A 13,815-nucleotide genomic window follows, 5' to 3' on the forward strand; every position below is an offset into this window, starting at 1 on the left:
AAATGATCGTTGTCCACTAAAAATTTCAGTGAATCCCTACTGTGTGCCGCATAAGAGGAAAAAGAGTAATTTAAAGGGATACTGGCAACTTGAAATCTACTCAATTTCAAAAGTATGGAGTATGTTCCTTATTGCTCCTCCTCCTGAGTCTCACTGCCAATTTGGGAGGTTTACATTTTTTTCCCATTTAAAAAATGATTTCATGCAACAAAAGGGGAGAAATCTTGTAGTCCTTTCGGGTGATATTCCTACAATAACTACATAACAGAAGGTTTGGTATTATTTTTCTTTAGTTGACTGTAACTCTTCAGAAAAAAATTCTAGTTCTATCGTATATTGATTACCAATCCCCTGATCCTGCAGTGGGCTCTGTTAGGGTGGAACACTGGGCCTGAATCAAGCCCTATTAACTTAATTGCTTCAATGGGTGCACCCCTGGAACCCTACTGTGGCCATGAAGTAATGGGATCCGGTGCAGGTGAAAGCATATGAATTCACAGAACTCAATTTGGGCCTAAACCAGGATACTGGTCTTAGTGGATTAGGCATTAGTTTTGCAGTACCTACACTTATTTGCAACAAGAAAAGAAGACTATATATCCCTACAGCAGTCAATATGTGAGTGACAATGAGAAATAAGTGAGATTTAAAATGTCTCATTGAACCAGACTACAACAACCTTTAACACAGTGGTTCTCAACCAGGGGTACATCAACTCCTCTAGATATTTGTCTAGTTTTACAACTGGCTACATAAAAAGTACAAACTAACATTTCATGCAGACGGCTTATTTATACTGCTCTATATACTATACACTGAAATGCAAGTACAATGTTTATATTCCAATTGATTTTTTTATCAGTTATATGGTAAAAATGAGTCAGCATTTTGCAGTAATAGTGTGCTGTGACACTTTAGTATTTTTATGTCCGATTTTGTAAGTAAGCACTTTTGAAGTGAGATGAAACTTGTGGGTACGCAAGACAAAACAGACTCCTGAAAGGGGTACTGTACAGTAGTCTGGATAGGTTCAGAGCCACTGCTTTAACACAGCTTTAAAATCTGCCCAAGAAATACTCCCATTTTGGATTATCTCCCTCCCTCCCTGAGAGTGAGCTTTTTGGAATAGCTGTTCAAATAGCCACAGGACCAGCTCTGCACTTTGTCTTGTTCAGATAGATAAATCAAGTTACATTTCTGTCTGTCTCTCTCTCTTTGGAGAGAGAGGAAAAAATTGAGGTCCCGTCTGCTTGGCCATTAAGGATGCTGTGGCCTTTCATGTAAGACTGGGGGTTGTCCACTGGTACTTATGGATGCTCAACATCTGTCCAGAATCTAGCTGTTTTTAAAGGTTGGCAATACAGTACAACCTGAATTAGTGGAATGTCATGAAGGGGTGGAGTGGGGGGCAGTAGATGGAGAATAAGTTTGAATCAAGGTTTGTAGATAACTGAAGGAATTTTCAATATGATTAGTAATGTTGGGAGACATAAAGTTGTTTCATATGACAAGGCATTTTGGGTAGTCTAGGTTCTGTGTGTGTATAATATGTGTGTGTGTGTATATATATATATATATACACAGCATTTTATTATTGTATTTCCACAAAGACCAAGTGTCATGGTTGTGGGGAATACAAATAGTTTTTTTCCTTTTTCGATCCTGTGATTGCCATCCTTGTGGCAAACACACACAAAGCATGAGCCAAGGCTCTATGGCCAGGGGTTGTAACAAACTTGTATCCTCTGTGGATCAGCACAGAGGGGAACCTGTAATGCACATTCACCTGTGGATTACAATCTCTCTGAGCTGATACCCAATACATTGTGTATTTAGGGTTCCAGCTATAACCCCATGGAAGTCCAGTGGGTTCTTTCAATTGATTTTATTGGTTTTTGGATCAGGCCCAGAGTGGACAGACCTAAAAATGGACATAGCAGGAGGAAAGGAAGAAGAACTCTGATAGTTCTCAGTTGGCTTGATTCCAATTCCCCTATATGTGTTGAGTAGTTCCTTACTCCACTCATCTTTTCAATGAAGAAATGGGGACCATTTGTGGCAGTAGATGTTACTCCATTTGAGTAGAGGAATAGGAATTAGTCCCAGTGTTAGAAAAGGAACGTGTAAATCTCATTTAACTCATGGAACAAAAAAAAGTAAGATACTAGAACATTGTGGCCTTTATTATGTATGACAGTTGTCATTAAACATTACGTCTAAAATTTAATTTTGATGTCTCCAACATTTGTGTTTGGATCTGGGAATTTGGTTCAGGCCCATATCTATTTAAGTGTATTTAGATACATTTATGGGAAAAATCAACAAATCATCCTATTTTTAGATACTTGGGAATTTAATACAGTATGTCTGTATTCTAAGAGATAAGTGAATAAACATGGAATTCTGAAAGAGCAAATTGAATAAAGCTGACTGGACTCACTTATGGTTCATTAACAGAAAACTAAAGTTGCAGGGACAGAAGCAGAAGGTTATGGCCATAATATCATCTGCAAAGTTGGCCTCCTTCAGACTGCGGGGGAGGAAGAAAAGTGAGCATTGCTGGAAAGTAGGGAAAAAGCATAGATTTCCCCCCACCAACCCCATCCCTTCTCATTTCAATAAAATAGAACTGCTACAAATCACACCAGGACATGCATATACATGCGCCCCACCCACAGGCAAATTGTTAAATATAAATTGCCCTTAACCTGAACTGAGTGCAGGTTCTGACTTTTTAGTAACCTATCCATCTCCCCACATCTTTTCTGGGATGGGGAATTCTCCACTTGAGATCCTCTAACACTTGCAGCGCAATGCATCACTTGCATAGAAGTCCTCACGTGGTCTACCTGCAGGTGCCATAAGCATTCACATTTCTAAGCCTTACATAACTCCTTTAGGAAAGGAGCTACAGAAGAACAGTATCCAGGTGAAACTGCAGGAGGAATTTAAGTAGTTGCCTAAAATGGAATTTTGGCCAGGACTCCACTGGCTCACACACCTGCTCTTGCAAAAAGTGTAGTGGAATCTTCAATACTGGGAGTGGGAAAGGCCTCAGTTTGCCATCTCTGCAATATGTTGTGGAGCAAGTCAATCAATTTCATTCTTTTCCACTGTATAATTTATGGACTCAAGCTATGAGATAACCATTAGCCAGCATTCCCTTCCTCAATCAACATCAGGAAGACGAACAGGCAGTAATGAAAACGTAGGCAGATATGTGATTGTTGAGCTCACAATGGCTGCAGGATTGGTCTGCACACAAGAGCTGTTTTAGGTGTGTGATTCATTGCTCTGTAGTGTGCATTCAGACAGATGATTTAAAAAGCACTCTATAAATGTCAATTCAATAGTCCCATTCTTGCTGTCTAAGAACTGACAAGCTTTTACGCATGGTTTCATCAAGAAGGCTTGATGTTAACTCCAACCTACTGGGGACCGTCTTAGTTTAGTCTCTGGCATACAAGCAATTTATCAAGGGTTTTCACGTGTATATAGTGGTTGTGGGCACCGGGGGGGGAGACGAAAATAAGAACAGCTCTGAACTTTTGTGAAGCAAAACCAGATGAACCGGATTAATAAAAAAAGTGATGAATTTTTCAAATTCAATGTAGCTGGCTTCTGCTTAACACCAAATTTCTTATCTGAAATGTGAAGTCTAAATAAACTAGCTTTTATAACCGAAAGCTGTTTGATGGCCATGATTCCCTTAGGAATAATTGATTCAGTATGTCTCATTAGTATGCTGCTCATTTTAGCATAAAAGAGGCCTAATTGTGTTTACTTCCACGTAGCTGCATTAACACAGGAGCTTGTTTATTATTTTTGGTGACGATAATGCTCATAGTGGATCACATTAAAGGAAATTTAAAAATAAAGTCAGTGGGAGCTAAGAAGTTGCAGGATTTGACCCAGAATCCTGAGCATCTTAAAATGGGCCATATGCAAAGTTAGGAATTTTTTTTGTATCAACTAAAATTAGAATACGTGGCTTAAAAAAAGTTGTAATTTTGATGGATTGTGCTATTTTGAGACTGATGCTTATACCATAGCCGCTAGGAACAGTGAAGCCTCAAAAGACAATAAAACATGTCTATTTTGCATCTTTGCTTTAAAAAAAAATGCTTAAGATTCAAGTTGCGGACAGGTAACAAACACACACTTTGGGCTTATAAAGTCTCTGGTCTGGCACACCACCTTCTCCCACAACATCTCATCTCATGTACCACACACAACTTCTTTTAGGTGAGAGAAATTCCTCATGGAATTTTCAAGCTTCCCCCCCCCACCCCCCCATTCATGTTCAAGTTGCTCTTAGGAAGCAATCTGCGCCACGTCAACATGCACCTTTTAAAAGTGGGTATGACACCCGGGGTGCAATCCAGACCAGTGAGGGGCTGTGTCACCACTTGCCCTGCAACCTGGGGTGCCTTCCTATGCTTTTCTGCTGTACCTCCTACCCTAGGCTACTCACGAACAGCTGAACAGCATGGAGGTCACACCCTGACTGTCTGTATAGCCATAGCTCTGATTCCAGCAGCCTGTCAACAAACACCAGTCGCACTCTGGCTTCCAGCAGCCTTGGTTACTACTTACAGGGTGAACCCAAACCACTCCCAGTCCCGGACTTCCTCCCAGAAGCCTGTGTTTTGCATTGTCCAGCCTTCTCCTGGATGGTGCAGATACGTTGCCCCTTTAAGGTAGCAGACTGTTGTATGTTGATCTCCTTAAAGGGAGTTACCCAAAAAATTCACAACACTAGATTAGTTTCAATTAAAGAAAATAAGTTTATTTAACTACAGAGAGCTAGATTTTAAGTAAGTACAAGTAAGGAGGCATTAAAGTCAGAAATGTTTCCAAGAAAAATTAAGATTAAAAAACTTAAGCTAGCTTTGGTTCAGAGTGAAGGCCATTACCATGTTTTCAGCACATTGCTGACCAAACTCTCAGGCCAGGATCTCCTCCCAAAGTCTTTGTCTTCTTAGGAGACAAAAAGAGATGGGTACAGAGTGATAATTTGGCATATTTTTGCCTCACATTTATAGTTCAGTCACCCTTTGAAATGCATTTTCCTGAGAGTGACCCCTTGATAAGAGTAATGAGACCTGGGTGTGGTGGGGAAGTTTTTGCTGTTTGCTAAGATGCCAATCTATTTGTTCCTGCCCCCTTCCTTGCCAAAGAATGGCCACTTGATAGGTGATGGTCCATCAGCTTTGACACCTGGCTAAAGGCATCAACTTGTCCTTTGTCTTTGAGAAACCGTTTACCCACTCCCAGACTTGTCTGGTAAACACACTTCAGTCATGATTTCAGCATAGGTTAATGCCTTTTGTCTAATGTTGCTACATATACTTCACCATGACATTATTGACCAAGTGGTTGTTTTTCAAATGATACCGTACAAGGCATATTTTGTACAAAGATTATTACAATAGTGTGTTGGGTGTGAATACAGGGGTGCATTTCGTCACCATGGGTCACAAGAGTTTTCCCACTTTCTACTGACAATCTCTCTATACAACCACAGCTCATTTTAAAGAAGGCTTTGTGGTAGTCCCTTATATTAAAAAAAAAAAAAAAAAAAATCACGGCACAAATAGAGTTCTAACTCGTTCTGTATCTCATGATTCCACACTAGTTCCTAATATTCAATATTTTTACAGAATTTTATGTTGTAGAAACTGCCAAATTGCTACAGGTTGCTAATGTGCATTGCCCATTACACTGCATTTGATCTAGAAGTGGTCTTCTGGTTGTACTGAATACATTTGGGGGTGCATTAGGGTAGTCTTTGACAGGAGGTTTTCTAATAAAATGGTCTCTTGAGGCTTGATCCTGCTTCTGTTGAAGTCCCATTGGGAGTTTTGCCATTGACTTCAGTGGAAGCAGAATTAGACCCTTATTCATATCTGATAGTATTTGGATAGATTGCCGTCGTCATAGCAAAGGGAGAGAAGGAGGAGCAATTGGATTACAAAGTGAAGAATGAGGTTCACAACACATCCAATAAAGTAACTACATTTGATTCCCCCAAACCTAAATCTCTGTGGTTCACCTGAAGTAGAATCTGGAAGTCTGGATTGTAGCGTTGTGGTTGTGGCAGTGTCAAGAATGTCTCCAGTAAAAATTAAGCTGTCTCCTTCACTGGTCAAAACTGCATTTGCAGATTAGAAGTAAGGAGGGATGTTCATTTAATAATGTCTCTTTTCAAAAAAAGAAAAGAGGAAGACTTTTTATTATTTTTCAGTTTGATACAATCCTCTGTAGATGGACATGGGTTCTGAATGAGAATGATTGTATGTTTATTATACGCTACAACTTCTGTTGTCTGAGTCTAGGTAGAAAGTCAAAACCTCTGTTCAGGAGTAACACATAAGCATTGAGTGTCTGTAATAAGTGCCTGCCTGAACCTTCAGAACTAGGTTTAAAGGATGCTGCTACGGAATACTTTAGCTTCTTTCTGCTCATAGACTACAGTAACTCCTCTCTTAAAGTCGTCCCGATTAATGTTGTTACATTGCTGATCAATTAGGGAACATGCTCATTTAAAGTTGTGCAATGATCCCTTCCAAGATCATTTGGCAGGTGCCTGCTTGGTCCACTGCTTGCAGGAAGAGTAGCCCATTACAGCTAGCTGGTGGGGACCTGTAACCCCCCATGAGCTCCTCACTCCCTTAAGTTCTCTGTGCTGCAGCCTGCTGGGAGGCTATCAATCAACAGTTCAGCTCTCCCTCCCCCCCACTGCCACATGCTGCTCCTGCCCTCCGCCTTGGAGCTGCTCCCAGAGACTCCTGCTTGCTGTGCGGGGAGGGGCTAATGTCAGGGTGTCCCCCGGCTCCTGCACCCCGCTTACCCCTTCTCCATATAGAGCAGGGAGGGGACACAGACAGACAGAGCGAGCTTGGGGCAGCAGCTGCTGTCTCAACATCCTGATCCACTTAAAAAGACAATGCCTTTAAGTAAGCTGATCCACTCTTAAAGGCAGCATGCAGCTCTCTCTCTCCCCCACACACAAGGTCTGTGTGTCTGTCTGCTATGCTGCCTCCCCTCTCTCCTGTTTGTGCTGCCTCGATGAGAGGCTACATTTAAAAACGTGTTAACCCTTGAGGGCTCAGCTGAGGGCTAGTTCATCATTTAGCAGCAGGGCATTCCCTGGGAAATATCCCTCCCTCTTCCACCTTCTAACTTCACCACCTCAACCAAGCTTCACAATCATCATAGCTGTGAACAGTATTGAATTGTTTGTTTAAAACTTACACTGTGTGTATCTAGATAATATAGTTTGTTTGGTCTGGTGAGCATTTCCCTGGAACCTAACCTATTTACATTATGGGAAAATTGAATTAGCTGAACATCGTTTCGCTTAAAGTCACATTTTTCAGGAACATAACTACAACATTAAGCAAGGAGTTACTGTATTTGGTGAGCGGACAAGACAAGTATGTTATAGTTCCCAAGTTGTTTAGTGCTAAATTGAAATAAGCTGTCTTAACTAGCCTTGAACTCTCTAGTTTAACCCCCGCTTCCCCTCCAAAAACCCCTGCATTTTACATATGCTGTGGTTGTCTTAACTAAGTGCATTATAAACTTGTATGTCCTAAATTTGTCTCTCTCTACATATGAGAGGGCAACTTTTTATCCAGAAGGACCCTGAGGCACTTTATAAAATATATAAAAGTGAACTGTATTTCTCCATCACTGCAACACAGCTAGAAAGCAACAGTTCAACAGTGTGCAACAATTTTGATAGGAAATGAGAATAATACCATATAGAATAGAAACTGGAGGAGGAATGTAATTCAATTATAATTTTTCTAGTAAACTTGTGTTGACATCCTTAATCTTTTATTTTTAATAAAATTTTTGGTGGGTTCTTTTGAACATGGGAATATTGAGCTCTACTTAAGAAGGCACCTATGCATGTTTTTAAGTCTCATTGGAGTCAAAGGTCCTTAACTTTAAGCCTGGGCTTAAGTCCACGCTCAAGTGCTTTCATCATCTGTGCCCTGAAGAAGCAGGGAAAAATAATTTTAAAACAAAATATATAGCTGTGTACTGTGATAGATTTAAAAACACTTTTTCACCCCCACTGATAAACATTCTCTAAGCCATTCAAATATTTTGTATCATGTACCCCTTTGTTCTGCCATCATCAGTGACTTTTGTAACAGGAATTAAAGGTTCACCTGCCCTTTAAGGAACTGCTCAACTTCTTGAAACTTGCCGGTCCATCCAGCCTCCCTCTCTCCAGCCATCTGTTTCTTTTGCTTTGGACAGGAAGTTGCTCCATCCCCGCAGCAAAATTTGGTCTAGGTACTTCACATCAGAGAATTTTCATGCCTTTGCAAGCACTGAGGGAACTGCCTGCACATCAATGTCTAGCCCTATAAATGAAGCTGGATTTCCAATTCCAGCTGCACATCTACAAGCCACTTTACAGACTTGTAGTTCTCTGTCTGTCCTGCGCTGGGATGCCAGGCTGGAGGAAAAGCCTTATTCTTTGTCTGCAGAGAATGCAGCATGGAGGTGAGGCTGGAGAGGAATACTACCAACTAAGTGGAGATTCTAATGCTTTGTAATCTTGGGGCAGCAATGGGAAGTGTTCCAGTGTTCCCTTTTTTTTTTTTTTTTAAATTCATGGATGATTCAACCAACTCCAAATCTCTCTTCCAAAACCTTTGCCTACTGAGTATTAAAAATATAATTCTGATAGAGCTTTATTAAAAAAATGGGGGCAGCACAAAATTTCTTCCAATCAAATGATCTTTCCAAAGAAATCCTTGGTGAAGCCCAATTCCAATCTCTGTTACACTGGTGTAAATCCAGAGGAACTCTGATAACTCCTGTTAGACTAGTGTTCCTAAAATCAGAACCTGGCCTAAAAATGTAGCTTTACACTGTTGAAGTGTACATGTTAAGTGGCAGTTACAGCATGATATCAAATGGCTGGAAACTTAACTAAGATCATCATTAAGCATGATTTGATTTTCTTTTAAAGAAATTTTTGGAGTACTGATTGTGGCAGGCAGAGAAGCACATGCTGCCTTTCACTGTGGATGTTTCTTTCCAAAGATGCTGTTTTCTAACCTCCGCGTTTAAACCCTGTTTTACGTTCCTCCAATGACATCCTCAGGGTGATGTTATGAGCTGTATCTATAGCAGTGGCACTACCTGTGACATGATTCTGTTTATATCCCACTGTGTTTGATAGAATTATTTTTATACCAGAAAGTTCATGGCTGCATACCCACAAGGTGGCAGGAATCTGGGTCCTATAGAATGTTCCTTGGCCTCTTTCAATGGAACGCTATTGGGAATTTACTAGCCCTAGTACAATGCCTCTGAACTGCTATTAGGGCATTACAAATATAAATAGCTGAGAAGTGATAAATATATATTGAACTTGAAATGGGTACATGGGCAAGATTGCAGTGAACTGAAAAGTAGCAGATTCTGTTCTGGGAATCTGAGCAAACTAGCCTGAGGTTGTCTTTAGCTTTTGAGGCTGGAAATTCCTTTTAAAATACATGCAGTGCACTTAAACCCCAAAAAGCCCTACTTAATTTTTTTTTCTGTTGCCATGTCAGTTTTATCAAAACCCATGTCAGCAATTGTTGATGGCTAGTGCATAAAGTCCAAGTATTCTGCACAATTTCTGCTTATGGAGGGTTTAGTTCTTGATGCTCAGTAAAGAGGAGGTAGACTGGCCTAATTAATCAGACTGGCTCCACATGTGTGATGTGATTCCTTGATACCCTGATTGATTTAATCATTTCTGTGCATTTGCCAGAGAAATACCCAGAGGTGAAAGTAAGTGGGGGCTGGTAGGGAGGACCGGTTAGAAAAGGAGACTGAGGGAGGGAGAAGCCTGCCCCCTGCATAAGAATAGTTTAAACTCAGCTGTTCCCTGAGTGGTTCTGCCCTCAGGGTTAGGAGTGGTTTCTGGCATCCTTGTTAATTTCACTACCAGTTGTTGGTGGGAGGGTGTGTGTGACCATGGCAGGGGCAGTTCTTTTCTGCCCCTGGGATGAGGGGATGTCCTATACACAGAAAACACAATCAAAATCAGGAACCATTTCCAAGTTCAAATCTATCCCATTCACTCCCCAGCAGAAGATCATGGTTGTGATGTCCAAACTGCTTGCAGATCCTCTTTGAAATGTTGCTGAACCACACAGGGAACAGCTGAGTTTAAACTGTTCTTACACAGGAAGCAGGCTTCTCCCTCCCTCAACCAGTCTCCCTGCTGCAAGCTAGAGGGAAGCCCCTGCAGCTGCTGCTCGGTACCAGGCAGGGAGAAAGCACAGAGCCTAGTGTCAGCAGCCTGGCTGGAGGAGGAGGGAAGTCACGGAGAAATATGTGACAGTGAGTTTTCACTTTTTCAGGCTTATTCCAATAGTAAAGTTTTTTATTATAGACAGTACTGGTAGTAGTAATAGTAGCTTTATTTTCTCTATCTGTCATGCAATGGGAGGGATCCATGAAGTACATAGTAGAGGTGGGTTGCTTGCAATTGGATCATATGGGTAAGAAATGTAAATTACTTTCACCCCTGCCCAAACCCCAGGGCTCCCAGCTGCCTCTGCAGCTGGTAGCTCCAGGGGTGATTTAAAGGGCCTGGCTCCTAGCTTCAGCTGAGTCCCTAAGCCCTTTAAATCCCAGGGCTTTTAAATCAGGATTTAAAGGTCCCACCTCATCTGATAGAGGACATGCCTCTTCTGGTTGAGGCACCTCCCCCTCTGCAGGACTCTGGAATGCTGGCAAGTCCCTTAAGTTACTTTCACCCCTGGAAATACCATGCCCACAGGATTACCTGTCAACCATTCTTGCCAGCATGGGGAGGATAACAGGAGGCAACTATTATTTGGTTCAAGAACTTGCTGTTAACCTGTATATGTTTTTACATTAGAAAACATTTTAGAAATGAAGGACTTTTCATAGTGTATCAAATCACTGGTTAGTCTAGTTTGGGATCATCTCTACGTCTGAAGTAAATAGCTGATCACTTAGAAGAACATGCCCCTCTGTCTCCCCCTTCCCTTCCAACATCCATGCACCCTGAAATTTAAAGTGGCTAGGTATATGGTTTGAGTCTGGATCTGCTCATTTATTATAGCCTATGTAAACATTTTCTCAATTAGATATTTTATAGCACATTTTGGGAAAGGGAAGGAATTATGTTTGGTGTCAAAGCAGCTGGTTTTTTGAACACCTACTGTTGAGATTATCTATCAAGTAAAACTTACCTAGAAAAAAGGGGCCCACCTGTTGGGAAGAAAAAGGGGCCAGCTGTAGGTGGTCAAAAACGCATTCCTGGTTTCCATCTGCATCAACAGCCTGGAGGTTAATCACCCCCCTTTGGTAACTTGCTCTCTCTCTCTCAGTACAGTAGATGGCAGTACAGGCCGGTTAGCTCCACGCAGCACAGCACTCTTAGCAGAATTTACTCTACATAAATGAGAACATCTCTACCTTCCCATAGACCATCCTCTCTCTCAAACTGCTACATTTATGAGAAATAAATGGCATTGATCTTCTATTTCCATAGTCCTATAGAAATAAAATAATGCTGGAAATATGGCAAAAGAAGAACTCAAAAATGTGAGAGGGACTAACTAGTTCGGATGATGGGCTACGGTACCTTTACTATAGGTTGCTACATAGTACTATACTATACTATAGGTTCAGCATGGGTCAATAGGGGCTAAAAGTCATTACCCTCTAATGGTGATTTGGTAGCCTATATGAAATGAGCCAGTGATCGGAAGACAAGTGCTTACATCTCTGATCACCCCCATAATTGGCAGCCACTGACACTGGCAGTCTCTGCAGCAAGGCTAAGGACCAAAGAGACATGGAAACTGAATTTCTCTCTCCCCCGGGGGTAACCCCTCTAGAGCAGAATTGAGGCACATCAGTGAGACAGTTTGTGGGAAGCTAGCACTTCTCCTGCCTGAGCTATTCCTTTTCTGTCATTGGATTGGAGCACTCCAATCTCCAGGACTGTCACTCCAGCACTAAATTGGCTTAAAATAAAAACCCAGAAGGCACAAAAAATGTGTCTGTGTAGCTGGCTGGCAAAGGAAATTCAAAGTAAGATTATTAATACCCCCCTAGGAATTTGAAGTAAGAAGCGAAACTAAACCAGGCTTTACACCCCTGGGGAGCTTACAAGTGTATGTTGCATGCTATCACCAGCCCAATACAGAGGAGCAGAATGAGACAGAATTGTCATTTCAGAGGAGATGAAAATTACATTGGGTTAAGGTCCATACTGGATCAATGCCAAGAAACGACTCTGCTAAACTAAGGATCCACAAAGACTTTAAAGTCCAATATTTTGCAGAACATCAGAGCAGGATATTATGCAAGTGTCAGTAGAAGGCTGGGGGTAACCTCAGTTCTCTCTCTCCATCATAACATTTTGTTTTCACTCGGGTTGGGTTGTGAGGCATTGGAACATGTAATCAGGATGATGTGATTTCTGTTTTGCTTCCCATCCCACCCCCAACACACACCTCACTTCCAAGATGATTTTAGTCATTCTCTTGAGAACTAACTTCAAGCTCCCCCCCCCATTTTGAAATGGTTTGATCTGTTCATATAAAATTCTAACCATTCGTGAGATACTGAGAGCTAAAATCGACATCCGAATGAAAGGGGTGCAGAAGTACTGACGGATCAGGGCATATAGTTTCCAGACTAGTACATTTGTCAAACCACTTCTGGACTGGCAATCAGAAAAAGGAAAGTACCTTAGTGGATTGGGGTGTAGGATAGCTCAGTGGTTTGAGCATTGGCCTGCTAAACCCAGGGTTGTGAGTTCAATCCTTGAGGGGGCCACTTAGGGATCTGGGACAAAATCAGTAGTTGGTCTTGCTAGTGAAGGCAGGGGGCTGGACTCTAGGACCTTTTGGGGTCCCTTCCAGTTCTGTGAGATAGGTATATCTCCATATATAAACCCCAGGCTACAGAGTGTGTCTGTCTGTGTCTCTCTCACTGGCCTAATGACTATTTATCCAAAGTGGAGCAGTCAGGGGGTGCATGCACATGAGAGGCTCTGTAGCCTGGTGGTAAGGGCACCTGCCTGGGAGATGGGAAACCTAGGGTCCATCCCCCTGAGTCAATCATTCTTGAATTAATCATCCACAGTGCAACAGTTTCAACAGAAGAGTCACTGCGAGCCCCACATCAGAATATCCTACAGGACAGTGGTTAAAGCTCTCTCCTGAGAGGATTTGAGCAGGGTCTCCCACCTTTCTCCTGCTCAGGCAGAAGGGAAAATGAACCTGGCTCTCCTTCATCCCAGGTGAGCTCTCTAATCACTGGGCTAAAAGTTATAAGGTGGGTGGCACTATCTCCTTCTCCTGCTGTTGTGCGCAGATGCCAAAACTCATTTGTACAAGCAATTTCTGAGGCACTTAAGCCCCCTGCCTCCAGGAGACAGGTGCCTGTTCATGGATACCTAGGCAGAGAGAGGTGCCTCCCTGCAGCCCTGGCTCAGGAGCTTATCTCCAAGAGAGGGGTGAGGCTTAAGACACTGTTCTCTTGTCAGCATCTCCCATGGCTAGCTTAGGCAGTTCCCTGTCTAGAGTGGTGGCTTTTGTGGATTGCATTCTAAGGCCCCTATCTCTCTCTCTCTTCTTTGTATAGGGAGCCTAAGCACTTAACTCCAGCTCTGGGGATCACAGTGGTGTTCCTCAAAAAGAACAGGAGTACTTGTGGCACCTTAAAGACTAACAAATTTATTTTAGCATGGTGTTCCTGTGATTCTTCTTCAGCGTTGTGATGCCTATATCTTTTTGTGGATCTGAG

The sequence above is a fragment of the Mauremys mutica genome, chromosome 7 (assembly GCF_020497125.1).
Source record: "Mauremys mutica isolate MM-2020 ecotype Southern chromosome 7, ASM2049712v1, whole genome shotgun sequence".
Taxonomy (NCBI): domain Eukaryota; kingdom Metazoa; phylum Chordata; order Testudines; family Geoemydidae; genus Mauremys; species Mauremys mutica.